Source organism: Zootermopsis nevadensis, unplaced genomic scaffold, assembly GCF_977971745.1.
Source record: "Zootermopsis nevadensis isolate Lab colony 2312 unplaced genomic scaffold, Znev_1.0 Znev_ptg000011l, whole genome shotgun sequence".
Taxonomy (NCBI): Eukaryota; Metazoa; Arthropoda; class Insecta; order Blattodea; family Termopsidae; genus Zootermopsis; species Zootermopsis nevadensis.
Genome location: NW_028259143.1, coordinates 11,677,151 through 11,695,404, shown reverse-complemented (window position 1 = coordinate 11,695,404; position 18,254 = coordinate 11,677,151). Strand labels below are relative to the sequence as shown.

At 37.0% G+C, this 18,254-nt stretch overlaps 2 long non-coding RNA genes across 4 annotated transcripts; one reads left to right on the top strand and one right to left on the bottom strand.

The window, feature by feature from the left end:
- Window positions 1–4,352: 4,352 nt before the first annotated feature.
- LOC147874053 (uncharacterized) lies at window positions 4,353–7,535 on the bottom strand. Of its 2 annotated transcripts, none has more exons than XR_015534747.1 (3): window positions 7,476–7,535; window positions 6,357–6,485; window positions 4,353–4,877 (listed from the first exon to the last, which is right to left on the bottom strand). It is a non-coding gene; the product is annotated as an uncharacterized LOC147874053 (long non-coding RNA). The 2 variants fall into 2 exon arrangements; XR_015534746.1 differs by lacking the exon at window positions 7,476–7,535 and adding an exon at window positions 7,345–7,469.
- Window positions 7,479–11,159, top strand: LOC110835890 (uncharacterized). 2 transcript variants are annotated; one of them, XR_002545080.2, is made up of 3 exons: window positions 7,479–7,606; window positions 8,720–9,013; window positions 10,577–11,159. It is a non-coding gene; the product is annotated as an uncharacterized LOC110835890 (long non-coding RNA). The 2 variants fall into 2 exon arrangements; XR_002545079.2 differs by lacking the exon at window positions 7,479–7,606 and having other exon boundaries at window positions 8,396–9,013.
- The last annotated feature ends 7,095 nt before the right edge of the window (window positions 11,160–18,254 follow it).

Here is an 18,254-nt window from a genome sequence, read left to right as displayed (position 1 = left end):
TTTGGCTTAAATGCGGCGATCTGATTCGTTCCTCCACAACGGCGGGAACGCGCCTATAAGCTGTGTTCAAATTCAATTGGTCCATCGCAAGAATGCGATGGTCGTAATGCAGTCATCACCCCACATCTGGAAGGGTGTCTGGGGTGGCTTAAGTATTTTTTTTGTTGGTTTATGTTTGGCTTTTTTCAACGCCAGGCTCCCTTGGAACAGAAAGAATGTCGAGGAGGGAGACCCGCAAGTGGTCATGTGGGCCACATTCCTTCAACTCAATGTGTTTAACAAAGCCAAAATTAAGCATTCAGTATAATTTAGGTGAAGTAAGGTGTTTAAAAAATGATGTAATTACACCTCCTTAGTTTTTCTTATAAGCCAGATCATCATGCCGAAGCCTGGTTTACCTTTCATCTCAAGGCTCAGTCCGTTCGGGAATTGAACCACTGACCTGGACTTCCACAAACTTTGTGAATTTTAATCGTTATATAGTGCAACTTAAAACCAGACATTTTATGACTCCAAAAAACATTTGTTTGGAGTCTGGATAGCTACCAATTTCTGTTTAGGTACCAGTTCATTACATAAATTTGCGAATGGTCGGCAATGCAGCCGCAAACAGAATAGTCTCTATCTCATTCTCTGGGTCAGAGAAGCTAAATACCGATTGTATTTTATATTAGACATGTAATGTATGAAGGAGCATGACGTTCGTGTTGCACCAAGTTTGAATAACTCGTAGTTAAGAGTGTTTCAAATATTTAACATTTGCATGATAATACGTCTTCAAACTACCATCGGACTGTAAGTGTATATCAATATGTCTACTAAATCTAAAGAAATATGGGCTGGTGCGATGTTCTCAGACGTACTACGAGGTAGCTGCACGCAAATAAAGGAATTGCAGGATTTGTGCGTTTCACGATTTGAAAACGCAATAATTGACAACAAGAAATATCAGCCTGTAACTTTGTGAATTAAATCCTACCATAGTGATGTAGAGAAGTGTCGGTAATGCAGCCGCGAACAGAACATTCGCTTAATACAATCTTGGAGGCAGAGAATTTAAATCCTGATTGCATTTTATCATTATCACGTAATTTATGAGGGAACATGACGTTCGAGTTGCATCATGCATTGAATAACTCAAAGTTAAGAGTGTTTCAGAGTGTAAGTCTGTCAGTTAATATCAATACATCTGCTGAATTCACACACTTAAGAGCTGTTGCGATATTCTCCGACGAACTACGAGGTCGCTGCACACAAATGAACGAAGTTCCAGATTTGTGCGTTCACGATCTGAATACGCGAAAAAGTGAACCCCAAGTATTAGTCAGTAACTTTGTCAATTCTAACCGGACGATAGTGAAACCTTAAACTACTCATTAAGAAACACTAAGAATCGTTTTCTTGAAGATTGGAGACGTTCCACGGTTGGTTAAGACTAGTTCATTCTTAAATTTTAGGATCTGTCGGTAATACAGCCCTGAAAAGAACATTCACTTAATCGGTTCTACGGAGCAGTGAAACTAAATACTAGTTGTACTTTAGCAAAATACGTAATTTATGATCGGACATGCTGTTCGAGTAGCATCACTGTTGTATACCTCGTAAGTAAAGTGTTTCGAATAATTAACTTATATACGATGAGACGCATTCTAATAACTTTCGAATCGTAAGTGTGTCAGTGAATATCAATATGTCTGATGCCTTCACACACATATGAGCTCCGGCGACTTTCTCCGACGGACTTTGAAGTCGCTGGACAGATTTGTGTGTTTCACGATCATAAAAAGCTAAGAATGTGAATCCCAAGTATCAGACATTAACTTTGTCAATTCTGATTGGACCATAGTACAACCGTAAAATAGGTATTATCAGACTCTAAGGAAATTTTCTATGAAGACTGGAAATGGACCACCATATGTTTAGAACTGCTTAATTTTTACTTTTTGAGGCGAGTCGGTAACTAAGCCGCGAACACAATATTCGCTTGTTAAGTTCTTGGGAACAGTGAAACTAAATACTAATTGTATTTTATTGTTTATACGTAATTTATGAAGGAACATGACGTTCGAATTGTATCACGGCTGTGTAACTCATACCTAAAAGTGTTACGAATAATAAACATTTGTAAGATATGACATCTTCAAACAATAATCGAAACGTAAATCTCTCAGTAAATGTCAATATAATAAATATCTAGTTTCACCGCTCTCATGAACATATTAAGCGATTGTTGTTTTTGCGCACCCATCTCAAACTGATAGAGTGAAGTATTCTTAGACTAAAAGTAGTACGTTTCCAGTCTTCATTGAACCGTTCTTTAGAGTCTGATAATGCCTAGTTTAAAGTTGCACTATGGTCCGATTACAATTATCAAAGCTAGAGGCTTTTACTTTGGGTTCACTTTTTTCGCGTTTTCAGATCCTGAGACGCACAAATCGGGAACTTCTGTTTTATGCGTCCAGCGACTTCGTAGTTCGTCTGAGAATGTCACAGCCACTGATATGTTTGTGATGGTACCAGACGTTTTGACTGTCTGACCTACGTTCTATTTAAGACATCATAATATTTAAATGCAGATTATTCGAAACACTGTTAACTACGAGTCATACAATCGTGTTGTAACTCGAACGTCATCTTCCTTGTTTAATTACGTATTAACGCTAAAAGACAATTAGTATTTAGTTTCACTGCTCCTGCAAACGTATTATGCGAATATTGATTTCGCGGATGCATTACCTACCCAACTAATAATTATGACTGAAGCAGTCTTAAGCTAAAGTGGTACGTTTCCAGTCTTCATAGTAACGTTCTTAAGAATCTGATGATGCCTAGTTTAAAGTTGCACTATGGTCCAATTACAATTAACAAAGTTAGAGGCTCATACTTGCGATTCTCATTTTTCTCTTTTTCAGATCGTGAAACGCACAAATCTGGAACTTATCTTATATGCTTCCATCGACTTCGTAGTTAGTCAGAGAATGTCCCAGCAGCTCATATGTGTGTGACTTCAGCAGATGTATTGATATTCACTGACAGACTTTCGTTTCGATTGGTGTTTGAAAATGTTAAATCATATAAATATTGATTATTCAAATCACCGTAAGCTACGAGTTATACAACCGCGAACCAAAGCGAACCTCATGTTCCTTCATAAGTTACGTATTAATACTAAAATACAATTAATATTTAGTTTTACTTCTTGCGGGATCATAATAAACGAATGTTGTGTTCGCTGCTTTATTACCGTCCGATTTCAATTTGTAAGAATGAACTAGTCTTCACAAAGTAGTACGTCTACATTCTTCTTGGAAACGTTCTGGAGAGTCGGATAATGTCTAGTTTAAAGTTTTACAATAGCAAGATTACATTTGTCAAACTTGTAGGCTCATATTTTAAGTTCTCATTTTTCGCGTTTTCAGATCGTGAAACGCACAAATGTAGAACTTCGTTTATGTGTCCAGTGTCTTCGTAGTTCTCTAACCACCATATCCCCAGTATTACATTCGTAATCAGGCTCTAGGTAACATTTGTTATAATTTTATTTGTACCCTTGCTTACATAAAATAATTTCTCTTTCGTTCTCTTAATTTGTTCCGCAGTATCTTGCAGGAAGGTAACCACAGACTCCTTTAAGTTATTGGTTTCATCTTTCATCTTTGTAAAAATACGCTCGCTCAACCTATTCATTTCGGACCTGAACAGTTTCGACAACTGCTTGTTTAACCGTTCTTCTCCCTTTGTTCTACTTTCTAACTTACTTTCCTCGTTTTCCTGTATGGCCTGCCATATCTTGCTCAATAATTGATTGATCATTCGAGAGTCTACCGAGGAGCCAAGCTCCTATCACTGAGCTGCTATAATACATTAAAATTAATTTAATGATACCCAACTGAGCTGCCGGGGATCGAAACCTAGCTATCTTCTAAGGTGAACTTCTTTTTCTTCTGGTAAATGCTGGAAACATATACCTAGTTTCAGAACTCTATTGCTGTTTAATATTATCAGTGCACATTCCTGAGTTACTATGAAAATATGCAAAAAACGCAAGTTTACCTGTTATCTGAAAATGACTTGCCGTGGTTGTGTTAATTGATTTTATATTTTCCCGACTAATCAGCTGTGCTATGTTCGTTCTTTTGCAGATTTCTTCGTCGCCTTTCAGTGAATTTTCAGATGTTTATCAAATTTATATTTTGGAACTTCTGTAATTAATATATATACAATATATATAGAGGATGAGAAGGAAGTATGTTTACAAACTTCACGTGCGTGTTCCAGGATCGAAAATAAGAAAAAATGTACCTATGAACATGGGGTCGCAAATGTTTCATTTTCGAAATAATAGCCAAAAATAAGTTTCAATGTGTGCTTTATTGCCAAGAATAAGGACAGGGATGTTTCTTTGTAACAGATGCTCAAAGGTTGTTCCTCCATTCTCCACACATGCACGAGCATGAAGTAAACAAGACTGACGAATTCGTGCGTACACACCAGGGTTTCCTCGAATCATCTGGCATGCATTCTGCACACGTTCCCATAGGTCGTCTTCATTGTTTATGGGTGTTGCATAAACGACGAACTTCAAGTGACCCCACAGATAAAGTCCAATGGAGTCAGGTCCGGTAACCTCGGTGGCCACGTCACTGAGCCACCTCGCCCAATCCATCGCTGAGGGTACTGTTCATTTAGATGATATCTGACGCGAAGGGAGAAGTGTGCTGGGGTTCTGTCGTACATAAACCACATTTGTCTTCTTGTATGCAGTGGTACATCTTGAAGGAGACGTGACAAGTGTCTTCTTAAAAATCGCCGATATGAAGGTCCTCTTAGACTTGAAGGAAGCTTGTGTGGACCAATAAGCATGTCGCCAACAATTCCTACACAAACGTTAATTAAAAATCTTTGCTGGAAGCTGGATTCACTTTGATAAAAAGTCAATTCATTGCAACTTATTTTCTCTATATATATTTATTTATTATTTCAGTCTATACACAAACTTAATTTTAATTTTTTTTTTTAATTCCCATCGCACTTCCTGCACTGCCACTAAGTCTAACTTATAATTCCCTAATTCTCTACACACTGATTTCAGTGCCCCAGCCCTATAGAGGCTCCTAATGTTCGAAGTACCAAATCTCATGTCCTTTTTCAATTGCTGCGGTCGTGCCAAAGAGTCCGTCCTGATCCGAGGCTTGGTTGGTTTTTTCGTAACACATATTTTTGTAAAGGTGAAAGGTTGTTAGCACTACACCCAACCCCCAACCTGGAGGACCAGGGTATCACTCTTAGTCTAGCGCATCTCCTTAGACCTGTCCGGCTTGGGTAACCCTACCATGAGCCGAAGCTCAGGCCGGCATAGCCCTAAGGGTCATTTGAGCACGCAAGCCTCCTCACCCGGCAGATTGCCTTCTACAAGGTGGTGATACCCTCGAGAAGGCAGGCATTCAAAACACTACCTATAAGAACCATGCTAAAACTGTGGCTATGTATATGAATTCTGAGTCTTAACGTTTTAGTCTTCTATGGAGCACATTATACACATGTATAATCTAGAAATTGATTTTCTCTTCCTCAAATCAATTAAAATTCCCACATCTCTTGCTTATTTTACTGTATGCACAAACATACAGGTCTTTTCAGAACCTCCTATGAAATTTCCATACTAAGCGGCAATTTTGAAAAAAGAAGGGGTGCTGTAACTCAGAAAAGGAAATTCCAGACCTGTATTATGTAAACTGTTGTAATTTCTTTGATGCAAACAACTCTTTCTTATATTTGTGCCAACCCTTTCAGCTGTAATAGAACTAAAGTGCTTGAAATTGTACTCTGTATGTTTGTAACACTGCCACAATAAATGAGCAACTCATTATTGGAGCATAGATTATGGTCACTTCCAGAAACATAATTTGGTAATGGAAATATACATTTTTTTGACTGTCATAACAGAATAACATTTTCATTATTTCAGATCAGGTTATCATAAAAATATCCCCGACTAAAAGTGGGCTCATTTCTTAGTGACAACATAAATATACGGGACTAAACAACGACTAAGTTACTGTTATTACTATCTGAAATTATTATTATTTCATTAACTCCTTCCATCTATGCCCATAAAGCTTTTCCCTGAGTATGGCAGCTTAAATATTTCATATGCATCACATCGGCCACAGCACACAAATATCTGCCCAGAACCAAGGACTAAGGACAACCACAGCATTCTGAACTAAAATATCGTTTTCAGGGCTCTAAAGCCCTCGGCTTCCAACTCCTGTTCTAATGATAGCAGAACAACAACAAATTAACCCTTTTCTGATGCAGAACTAAGTAAAACATAAGACAGTAATTGTTCTGACCTTGGAAAGTTTTCACACTCCTGCAACTGAATGACTGAAAAGCTCCGCCCCCAAGTGGTCCTGACTGGCGTCAAAGATGACCTCATTATCAACAGGTGGCTAGCAGCTCTTCATGACATCTCTCTCCATCTGATGTCATGAAGGACGAAGCATAAACATTAAAGGTATGGACCAGAATGCTTATTGTAAAGTCTGGCACGACGAAGCGAGAACACCTCAGATTAAGATTCTTCAATTGTGGAGAAAGTGGAAGCGTTTTGAACTGAAGTCTTCCGCATGGTCCGTGCTTTAAGTTACTTAACAATACAGCTTCTATGAGGACATCTAACTATGGCATAAACATTTTTGTAACTTCCTTACAAACTCAAAGCATGTACTGAAAGGATCTTAATATGTTACTTTGATCCTACTGCATACATGACATTTATTACACAAAAGCTGTTTTGCTAGGGATGTAAATCAAACTTTCTACCTACTGAATTTTTAAAAGAAATCACCCAGAAACAATGTCAAAAGTCTCCAAATGTGTACTCTCACAATGCTTCATTTTCTTAGTATATAACAGGAAAAAAAATTGAGTTTAGAACTAAAATACTTAGATACCTTATAGTATTATAACTAGAAGAATGCATGCCTCTTGATTTCCTACCCTTTACCTATCTGTTTTATGGGACACTTCTCTAAAAACCTGTTAACTAAATATGCCACATCCTAGGAAAATCTTTCCTGTCTAAATAAGAACACATCTGTGACAGAGAAGCCAATTCATGCATCTGGGTTATGCTACATTGTCAACAAATAGATGTGAAAACAGTGACAGAATTAATGATGCTTCTCAGTCCTAGTATACGACTCCTAACGAAGTAGCGTACAACTACTGAGTTACTAATCTGGTATCAACATTTTACAGATATTATGAATTTTCAGAAAGTATACACAAAATAAAAATGGCACACATTTTCACAAAGATAACATGGTAAAAATTTACCCTCAAACTTTAGACCTATCAGAACAATTCCGGAGCAAATTTGCCATACTGCTGTGCTGTTTAACTTCTGACTTTTGTTATTTGATGTTGTAGGCGATGTCGACTGAAAAGTATCAGCTGTAGTGACTTACCTCCAAAATAATGTCTTCAAAATCAATATTCAGAATGGAGTTCTCACATGCTGTCGACATCTGTCGGACATAGCGGATACTTCGTTACTAAAATTCGACTCACAATCGATACATGTATCGATTGCGGACAGGTATTGTGCAACTATCAATCGTCAACAGCGGGAGAAAATTTTGAAACGTTAACATAACGTTTTGCAAATTTTTTCGAAGTAAACTGTGAAAAAAAGAATACGATAAAAAACTAAGTGTGTCACAAGATGAACAGAGCTCATTTTAATATGTACAGCATAAAATCCAACTGGCGAACAGCATTTTTGCGGAGTTGGGTAAGTAATATACAGGGAACTATTGTAGCTGTCAAGGGTTTACTTAGTACTCCTGCCTCATATTTAGCGAGTGCTAGATTCACATCTGTGCCCAGAGACCGACTAACCTGATATTTTCAAACTGGACAAGGAAATAAAAATATGTATTTAAAGCATTATATTTTATTTTATTTGTTTTATTGTTTGAAATTAAAGCAAATCCTTTGAAGGCTAGTTCAGTGTAACATGTATAATGGGCGTTATAAATTCAACTTTATGTAGACCTGCTATTATTACTTGTGATACAGGTTCAACTATTATAAGATAGGTCCCAGGGATGAAATTCTACAAAAAAGGCAATGAATGTCAGATTATGGACTGCACTCTATCAAGAAATGTAATAAATGAAAGAATAAAAATAAACAAGGGCTGAAATTATACAAGTTCTTTTGTATGGGCCTGACGCTCAATCCCTCAGATCAAGGAAAGAACACAGACCGAGAAGACAAATATCATCTGGGATGCTGCGACCTTTATTCCAAGTTGAGGGTGTCTAAGGATAGTGTGTTAAAAAGAAAATTTTAAATTACGGTGGGGTGGGGGGGGGGGGCCTGAAGGAGCTGCTTAATTTGTGCTCTTTAGTCAGATAGTATAAGAATGATACACCAAGAAGGATGAGATGGGCAGGAAATACAGCACACACAGGAGAGATTATATTTGCAATGGAGAGGGAAGAATAATTGTGAGATGTAGCACAGACGAGAGGGAAACATTAAAACACATCTTGTATGTGATGTGTTGGTACGGACTGGACTGATTTAGTATAACTGCTATTTTTATAATGTTATGAACCATAAAATGTAGGAGGAGAGTTTTGTGACTTTGTCAGTTTGACAGCCAGACAGTGACTGATTCGCCTGTCATAACCTATCTTTCCAGTATCATCGTAAAAACAACGAAATGTACCAGAACATGGAGTGCCCTTTCAACAGTGGGAATGAGCGTGGCCAATTCTAGAAAAACAAACCTGTCTCGGACTGGGACAAAGCCCCAGAAAACTGGGACGATGACAGTCTCAAGAACTGGGATAAAGACCACATGGAGGACAGACCCTGTTATCATTTTGTGTTGCTTGCTATTAACAAGGGGGATATTTGGCTCATAAAAGACAGGCAGTACTAAGTTTGATACAGGACAATTTTGCTAATGATGCGAAGAGAACGCATGCAAATGGTACATATCTTAGCTAATAGATTTTATCATCTATTTATTTATTAATTTGTGGTTTATATAAAGGCAGTGTCAGAAGCTCATATAATGTAGCATAGAATATTCATATTCTTGCTTTAAGTTTATGAACATGCTATGTCTTGCATGGTAAATTTTAGAATGCCTACTTTTGACATTGTATCATCAAAATGTGAATGTGTGTGGATGAATGGAGTAATGTTTTCATATTTGTTATTTTTAATTTCTAATGCATTAATCTATTACCAGAATAATGGTTAATTGCAAATGTCTGTAAAGAAACTGCTAGGGAGAATATTGTTGCTAGGAATTACGAATGAAGATTTCAGCTGACAATTATTACTCATATAGCACAAAATTTCTGTGGTTATGTGCATCTTTTACTTTTAGGATAATAAAAGGAAAGAAGGTGGCATTACAATAATATTGATGCACAAGGCATGTATGTACTGTGTTTGAAAGAATATTTATTGTAATTGGCTACTTCAGTGACGTGGGGGAGGTGGCATGGAAACATGGATTTTAGGGAAATATGTGGTAAACCTCTGAGGTGACTGGAAGTTGCTTCCCATTACCAGGCATTATTGTTACTCTTGTACGCTGCTACTTATAGTGGCAACGATATCAAATATTTCTCCTGTGGTCACAATGTATTTTTTTGTACTCATTGGCCTTTGATTTAAGAATGATCATAATTTCCTGCAGTGGAGAACATGACTACATTATGCTACTGAAAATTTTATTATTTGATGGTATCACACCAATGGTCATGGAATTGTTTACCCAACGTCCCTGAATTAGAAAATGAATAAACACACTAAATATTATTTAACAGACAGCACTACAAACAGCTTTACATACATAGGAAGATAAAATTAAAATCATCTCCTAACCACAACATTTACAAACTCTGAACCAAATCTTTATTAATAATGTTTGAACAAAATGAAGCATCATAAATATTTTCTTGCTATAAGACGTTATGGTGTGGTTGAGAAAAGTTGGAAACAACTCAAAATTCTTTTATAAGATAGTGTAATTGCGTCATATTGTGAATATTCTAACAATTATTTATTTTAATCCGTCTTATCACAATATTTAAAATTTCTTATAATTAAGAAAATAAAATATCATTGATGTTCCATATCGATTGATCGATTTACATTTTGGAACATCTTTTACACAACATGTTTCAGTTTTTATAAAACCATCATCACCACCACCATCTTTTATGCTTAAGTTAAATCAAAATACACATTTTGCCAACAATACCATTTTTTACTCATTACTGACTACTTCTTTGAATGTTATCTGGAAAGAATGGACAGACAAATGGTAACCATTATTAACCGTTGTGTCTTTATCTTGGTACAGATAAAGACCCAAAAATTTATAATGTTAGCACTAAATGCAAACAATCACATATATGTTTGATATTTCACAAAACGTTTATAAACAATAATAATCTTTATAAAGGGACAGTCTACAAATACTTCAGACCACTGTTGAGCAGAAAGAAACAAGAATCATAACTGTGTACCGTTGCAGGTTTTGGAAAGGTGTACATGACGTGGAAGAACTGCGGCATGGATAACAACACGGTATATGCAATGAAAATCATTGACGTCCCCGTTAAAGGCGACCGAGACAAATACCAAAGAGAGTGCTACGTACATCAACTCTGCTGCCAATTTCCAATCCTGGTAGCACTCTGTTACACCTTCCAGACAAAGTCCAAGATCTGTCTGGCACTTGGAAGATACATGAAAAACAATTCCTGATTCCAGGATGGTTGAGAAGCAAAGTGAACAAATTAACAACAGAAGTGTCAGTGCATTGTAGTACCAAGTAATGCAGTAAAATTTACAAAGCTGCAGAGGTACTTGCTGCCCACATCACCCTAGTACCACAAAGAATAAGAACTAACTTCAAACTTAAATTCCTAACATTCCCTGTTCTGAGAATATGCGTACTCTGCTGGAATCAAAACCTTCAAAATTCTGTTCATTAGTGTCAATAGTATTAAAGATAAGGACAAATTTGCTGTACTTAAGCCTATCTTCTGCATAACAGTGCGTTTTGTGCAAGTTCTTAAAATCGTTATTAAACCTCTATCTTCCGTAAAACCTAATTGATATTTTTATTTGTACACATCTGCATGTCCCTTATTCCACATCCTGTAGTTGGTATAATTTGTGAATCCATGGAAAGTTTACAGATATAGGGTTAGGTTGCTCAAATCGTACCCCTTAAGGAAAAAACCGTATAAAACTTAGGATTTATCAAATAAATAGAAATTAAATGTGTTATTCAAAACTTGTGTTAATATTGTTGTTATTTATTATAACGAAATTAGATAATCTATATGCTTTCACGTAAAATAAATTAAATCTTTAAAAACTTACATCGGTACGACTAAAGTAACCGGTTTCCAAAGTCGTACCACCTATAGCCTAAGTCGTACCTAAGAATTCAATTAAGCAACAATAATAATTAAAACGTATTTTTTATTAATCTGTTTACATGACACATAGGTATTCAGTTAGTACAAACATCACATACAAATTTTTTTGTTCTTTTGTCAACTCCAGCGCATACATCGTGCACCCATGATTTGGATTTCAAGCATTGAATCATGTTTTCCTCCCGATCTTCTCCACAAATAAAACAAACCCAATCGCTTTTCTTCTTTTTAATTTTTAATGCCAATTCCTTTTTATTAATTACTGCGTTTCTTTTATTTGCCGCATTTTTTATGTTTTCTTTATTCTGCGTTGACGTTATTTCGACTGACGAGGTAGAGCATTCACGGAACTCTTTGCTTTGGTTTATTATTGGGATAGGAGCTAAAATATTTAATTGCAGTTTTATTTAGTTTATAGGCGCGTCCGTTTCTTCCTCATGGATTTCTTTACTTTCTTGTGTAACCACTGCAGAAAGCTCTTACCAGTACGACTTAGGAATCTCATATGGGTACGACTTAAGACACGGCACAAGTTAAATTTAACAGTAAACATAACATAACATTGAATAAAATTAATAAGATTTCGTTTCGACCAAACGATTATGTAAATTCTACTGAATTTATATTTAATAAGGAATATAATTTTATCAATAATTTACTTGCAAGATTAACTACCAAACATTATGCACAAAATTACAAGAAAATTGAAATAAACTTACTTGATGACAGGATTTATAACGAGGCTGGGTTATGGCAGACAATAATACGTAAAGCAACTTGGTTGACTCAGATGTATATTTGGTTGCCGTTGTATGTGCTGTTGTCGTAGTTCGTTCAAAATTCAAGTGGTACGACTTAAGCACTGGTACGACTTGAGCAACCTTACCCTATGTACTGTCTATCTGAGCGAAGAACTAGCTTGACCTTCATCTGCAGAGATGCGCATCCCTCCTAACACGCACAAGAGAAATCAACAGCTGACACTCATTAGGTTTCCAGCGTTTCACCTCATTTTTCTAGTTTCAGCATTTCTTAGTTTCTCTTTTTAAATTAATGGTCACTGCCAGCACCTGCAACACAGGGAATGTTCTTCGTGTCGTTTAATATTTTTAGGACCACATTCAGGATGCCTAGAAGTTTGAGTTAGTTATTACTTTAGACAGACAGACAGACAGTATGTATGATATGGCAAATCCTCTTGCTGAGCAAGGTGGTCTGGTGTACTGAGTGTACATCAGTTTGAATGATTCCAGTCAACACCAGTTGCGTGCTGTGGTGTTAACACACTGTTCTATCACTCATGTTTTGTGTGAGGAATCATGTTTACTCAGAATTTATAACTGTTTATAGTAGCAGTAAAATAAGTTTCAATAACAACTGAATCGTTTTAAAATGGGTAGCACAAGGAGTAACCTGCATGTGGACCTTAGGATGAAAGGTCAGCTAATTATTTATTTGCTTCTCAAACATCGAGTGCAGTGTCCTGCATTGGCTGTGAGTTTTGTCACGCAAAGAGACGTACAACAGGACTGTCTACAGATTGTGCTCCATCCCCCACTGACGAACAAATCTGCTGTTTCCATTCTTCTGCAGAGGATAACATTGCAGTAACTCCATTGTCTAATTCTACAGATAACGCAATAACACTCACTTACCGCTAGTATCATTAAGTGTCAATAATGCATTATTATTTTCCAGACTATTATCCTGGTGGAGACTTGTACCATTTGCTGCGTTACTGGGGCAAGTTTACAGAGACTGCAGCAAGACTATACCTAGCGGAGATCATCAGGTATTCAGACATCACTTCACTTGTCTGCATTAAACTACTTAAGTGAATGTGGGTCTATAACTTTTTTATTCTATTCAATGTCATTTTTATTTTCTGTGGTAAACAACAATAACAGTATATATGACATCTTAGTTAAAGCGCTATAAGGCAGAAATGCAAATTAGTAGTACTACAACTTACGGCCACATTAACCTTTATCTTACTAGCGTTCCTTGTCTGGGACATAAGTTGTGTACTCGGTCCTATGAACGTTCCTTGTGCGTAACTCAAAACTTGCAACACTGTAAGTAGACTTGGTTACGTCTTTTGGCCTCTTTTAGGGGCTGCAAATATTGAATCACTTTCTCTAGGGTTCTGGCAAATTCTCCCTGAGCTGTCAACCCGGGAACTATAACCGTAAACAGGAATAAACATTGTTATTGTCAAGTGGGTTTGGGCTTCATTTTCAGACCCCCTATTCAAAGTTTCTCTCATTCTTCCTCATGATGGGTGAAAAGAATGTGTATCCACTGAAGAAGGAGAGACAAATTTTTCTGTGTGGTCATTAGTTCACAACCATGGCTTCTATGATGTCGAATGAGCTTCCAAAGAAGAAAGTAAAGTTACTAAGGCCTATTTAGGCAATTAAGATATTAACTGCATTTTTAAAAAACTCTATGTATTCTCTGTTCTATTCGAATAAATATGGGTTTTATTTTGTCAATTTATCATGTTTACTTTAGATAATATTAAAGTTAGCCGTGTTGCGTGCACAAAAGTTAAAAACCTGCAGAAAAAAAAAACCTTTAGGGCTGCTTCCATTTTGCCATTTAAATCCCCGTCTGGTAAAGGTTGAAAAGCAGAATATCATACTGTGCAAATAACTCGTTAATTTCTTCCTTTCAGATCGGTGTCATACACCGTGACTTGAAACCAGAAAATATACTGTTTGATGCACGCTGCCACATCGCAGTCTCTGATTATGGGCTGTGTAAAATCTTCAACTGCCACACAAAGGTAAAGTTAAATCCATCTTATCTTTTGATGGGTTTACTTACAGGGTCACATAGGCTACATGGACCACTGAGTGTGGATAGTTTACAGGAGGACAAAATCTTTATGTAGCGATTCTTAATGGAAAAAGTGTAAACAAATGTAACAAGGTCTTTCAATTTGAGGGGATGAACTCAGAACTAATACTTATAGCTCTATTAGAAACAAATTCAATCTTATATTTTGAGAATGGTCAATAAAAGAGTCGTAAACAAAATACTCGCTAAATTCGTACTTGGGGCTCATTGAAGCTAAATACTGATTATATTTTATAGTTAACACTTAAATTATGAAGCAAAATGACGTTCGATTTGCATCACGGTTGAATAACTCGTAGATATTTCGTTCCAATTAATCTATATTTGAATGATATGACGTCTTCAAACAAGCATCGGACCTTAAGTCTGACAGTGAATATCATTACTACGTGGTTCTGCGATATTCTCCGAAGAACTACGAGATCCCTGCACGCAAATGAACGAAGTTCCAGATTTGTGCGTTTCTCTATCTGAAATCGCTAAAAAATGACATCAAATATGGGATTGTTACGTTGTGAACCATATTGAAACTTATATGACTTAACTTATATGACTCAAAAAACTTTTTTATGAAGACTGGAGACGTACCACTTTAGGTTTAGAAACCAGTTCATTCTTAAATTTAGAGGATTGTCGGTAATGCAGATGTGAACAAATTATTCGCTAAATACGTTCATGGGCCCATTGAAGCTAAGTACTGATTGTATTTTATGAAGGAACATGTCGTTCGATTTGCATCACGGTTCTATAACTCGTAGCTAAGAGTGTTTCATATAATCAATATTTGGATGACATGACGTCTTCAAACAACCATCAGACCGTAAGTCTGACATTGAATATCAATACGTCTGCTGCTTCCAAACACATAGAGCTGCTGCGATATTCTCCGACGAACTACGAGGTCGCTGCACGCTAACGAACAAAGTTCCCAATTTGTGCATTTCACGTTCTGAAAAAGCGAAAAATGAGAACTCCAAATTTCAACTCGTAACTTTGTGAATTTTAATCGGGCCTTAGAGAAACTTAAAAATATTCATCATATGACTCTGAAAAACGTTTTTATCAAGACTGGAAACGTGCCAATTTAACTTTAGAAACCGGGTCATTTTTATATTTTGAAGCTGTTCGGTAATGTAGCCGCGAACAGAAACATTCGCTAAATACACTTGGAGCACACTGATGCTAAATAGTGATTGTATTTATCTTTAACACGGAAATTAAGAAGGAAAATGACGTTTCAGTTACATCACGGTTATATAACTCGTAGTTAAGTGTACTTCAAATTATCAATATTTGTATGACATGACGTCTTCAAACAAACATCGGACCGTAAATCTGACATTGAATATGAATACGTCTGCTGAATTCACATACATAGAGCTGCTGCGATATTCTCCGACGACCTATGAAGTCACTGCATCACGGTTGAATAACTCATAGTTAAGTGTGTTTCAGATAATCAAAATTGTATGATATGACGTCTTCAGTCTGTCAGTGTATATCAAAACGTTTGCTGAATTCACACACATATGTGCTTCTGCGATATTCTCCGACGAACTACGAGATCGCTGCACGCAAATGAACGAAGTTCCAGATTTGTGCCTTTCACGATCTGAAAACGCGAAAAATAACAACTGCAAATTTCAGTCTGTAACTTGTAACCGTCCTTTTTTGTTCCACCAGACGTCACACTTCTTGTTTAGTATAGTCATAGACTGGCTCTCATATGGTTACAGCTTCTTGAGGTGGGTAGGTGTAAAGATACAGAAAGGGATTGTTGTTGATGGTGAGGTTGTCGGTGAGCCCGAGTTTCTGACTCCCCGGGAATATACGGGAATTAGTAGGTGGAGCAAGTTTTCTGCACAAATGGATAACAAAGTTTTTCTGTGTTGCACTGATGGATGACACTTTAATGTACCTTAATACGTACAGGAACGTATATATCTGGATCACCATACACGGAGGCAGCTAGATGGCTCGGGTGTTCCTTTGTTCTTTCGTATGTTTGCAAAAGAAAAACACCCCCTCTCAACCGAAGGACCAAAACTTTAGAGAGCACCCCTCAACCACGATCGCGCATAAATACCCTTGCATGACGTAATTAGTTACTGAATTTGGCTTAAATGCGGCGATCTGATTCGTTCCTCCACAACGGCGGGAACGCGCCTATAAGCTGTGTTCAAATTCAATTGGTCCATCGCAAGAATGCGATGGTCGTAATGCAGTCATCACCCCACATCTGGAAGGGTGTCTGGGGTGGCTTAAGTATTTTTTTTTGTTGGTTTATGTTTGGCTTTTTTCAACGCCAGGCTCCCTTGGAACAGAAAGAATGTCGAGGAGGGAGACCCGCAAAGTGGTCATGTGGGCCACATTCCTTCAACTCAATGTGTTTAACAAAGCCAAAATTAAGCATTCAGTATAATTTAGGTGAAGTAAGGTGTTTAAAAAATGATGTAATTACACCTCCTTAGTTTTTCTTATAAGCCAGATCATCATGCCGAAGCCTGGTTTACCTTTCATCTCAAGGCTCAGTCCGTTCGGGAATTGAACCACTGACCTGGACTTCCACAAACTTTGTGAATTTTAATCGTTATATAGTGCAACTTAAAACCAGACATTTTATGACTCCAAAAAACATTTGTTTGGAGTCTGGATAGCTACCAATTTCTGTTTAGGTACCAGTTCATTACATAAATTTGCGAATGGTCGGCAATGCAGCCGCAAACAGAATAGTCTCTATCTCATTCTCGGGGTCAGAGAAGCTAAATACCGATTGTATTTTATATTAGACATGTAATGTATGAAGGAGCATGACGTTCGTGTTGCACCAAGTTTGAATAACTCGTAGTTAAGAGTGTTTCAAATATTTAACATTTGCATGATAATACGTCTTCAAACTACCATCGGACTGTAAGTGTATATCAATATGTCTACTAAATCTAAAGAAATATGGGCTGGTGCGATGTTCTCAGACGTACTACGAGGTAGCTGCACGCAAATAAAGGAATTGCAGGATTTGTGCGTTTCACGATTTGAAAACGCAATAATTGACAACAAGAAATATCAGCCTGTAACTTTGTGAATTAAATCCTACCATAGTGATGTAGAGAAGTGTCGGTAATGCAGCCGCGAACAGAACATTCGCTTAATACAATCTTGGAGGCAGAGAATTTAAATCCTGATTGCATTTTATCATTATCACGTAATTTATGAGGGAACATGACGTTCGAGTTGCATCATGCATTGAATAACTCAAAGTTAAGAGTGTTTCAGAGTGTAAGTCTGTCAGTAAATATCAATACATCTGCTGAATTCACACACTTAAGAGCTGTTGCGATATTCTCCGACGAACTACGAGGTCGCTGCACACAAATGAACGAAGTTCCAGATTTGTGCGTTCACGATCTGAATACGCGAAAAAGTGAACCCCAAGTATTAGTCAGTAACTTTGTCAATTCTAACCGGACGATAGTGAAACCTTAAACTACTCATTAAGAAACACTAAGAATCGTTTTCTTGAAGATTGGAGACGTTCCACGGTTGGTTAAGACTAGTTCATTCTTAAATTTTAGGATCTGTCGGTAATACAGCCCTGAAAAGAACATTCACTTAATCGGTTCTACGGAGCAGTGAAACTAAATACTAGTTGTACTTTAGCAAAATACGTAATTTATGATCGGACATGCTGTTCGAGTAGCATCACTGTTGTATACCTCGTAAGTAAAGTGTTTCGAATAATTAACTTATATACGATGAGACGCATTCTAATAACTTTCGAATCGTAAGTGTGTCAGTGAATATCAATATGTCTGATGCCTTCACACACATATGAGCTCCGGCGACTTTCTCCGACGGACTTTGAAGTCGCTGGACACGTAAAAGCGAAGTTCCAGATTTGTG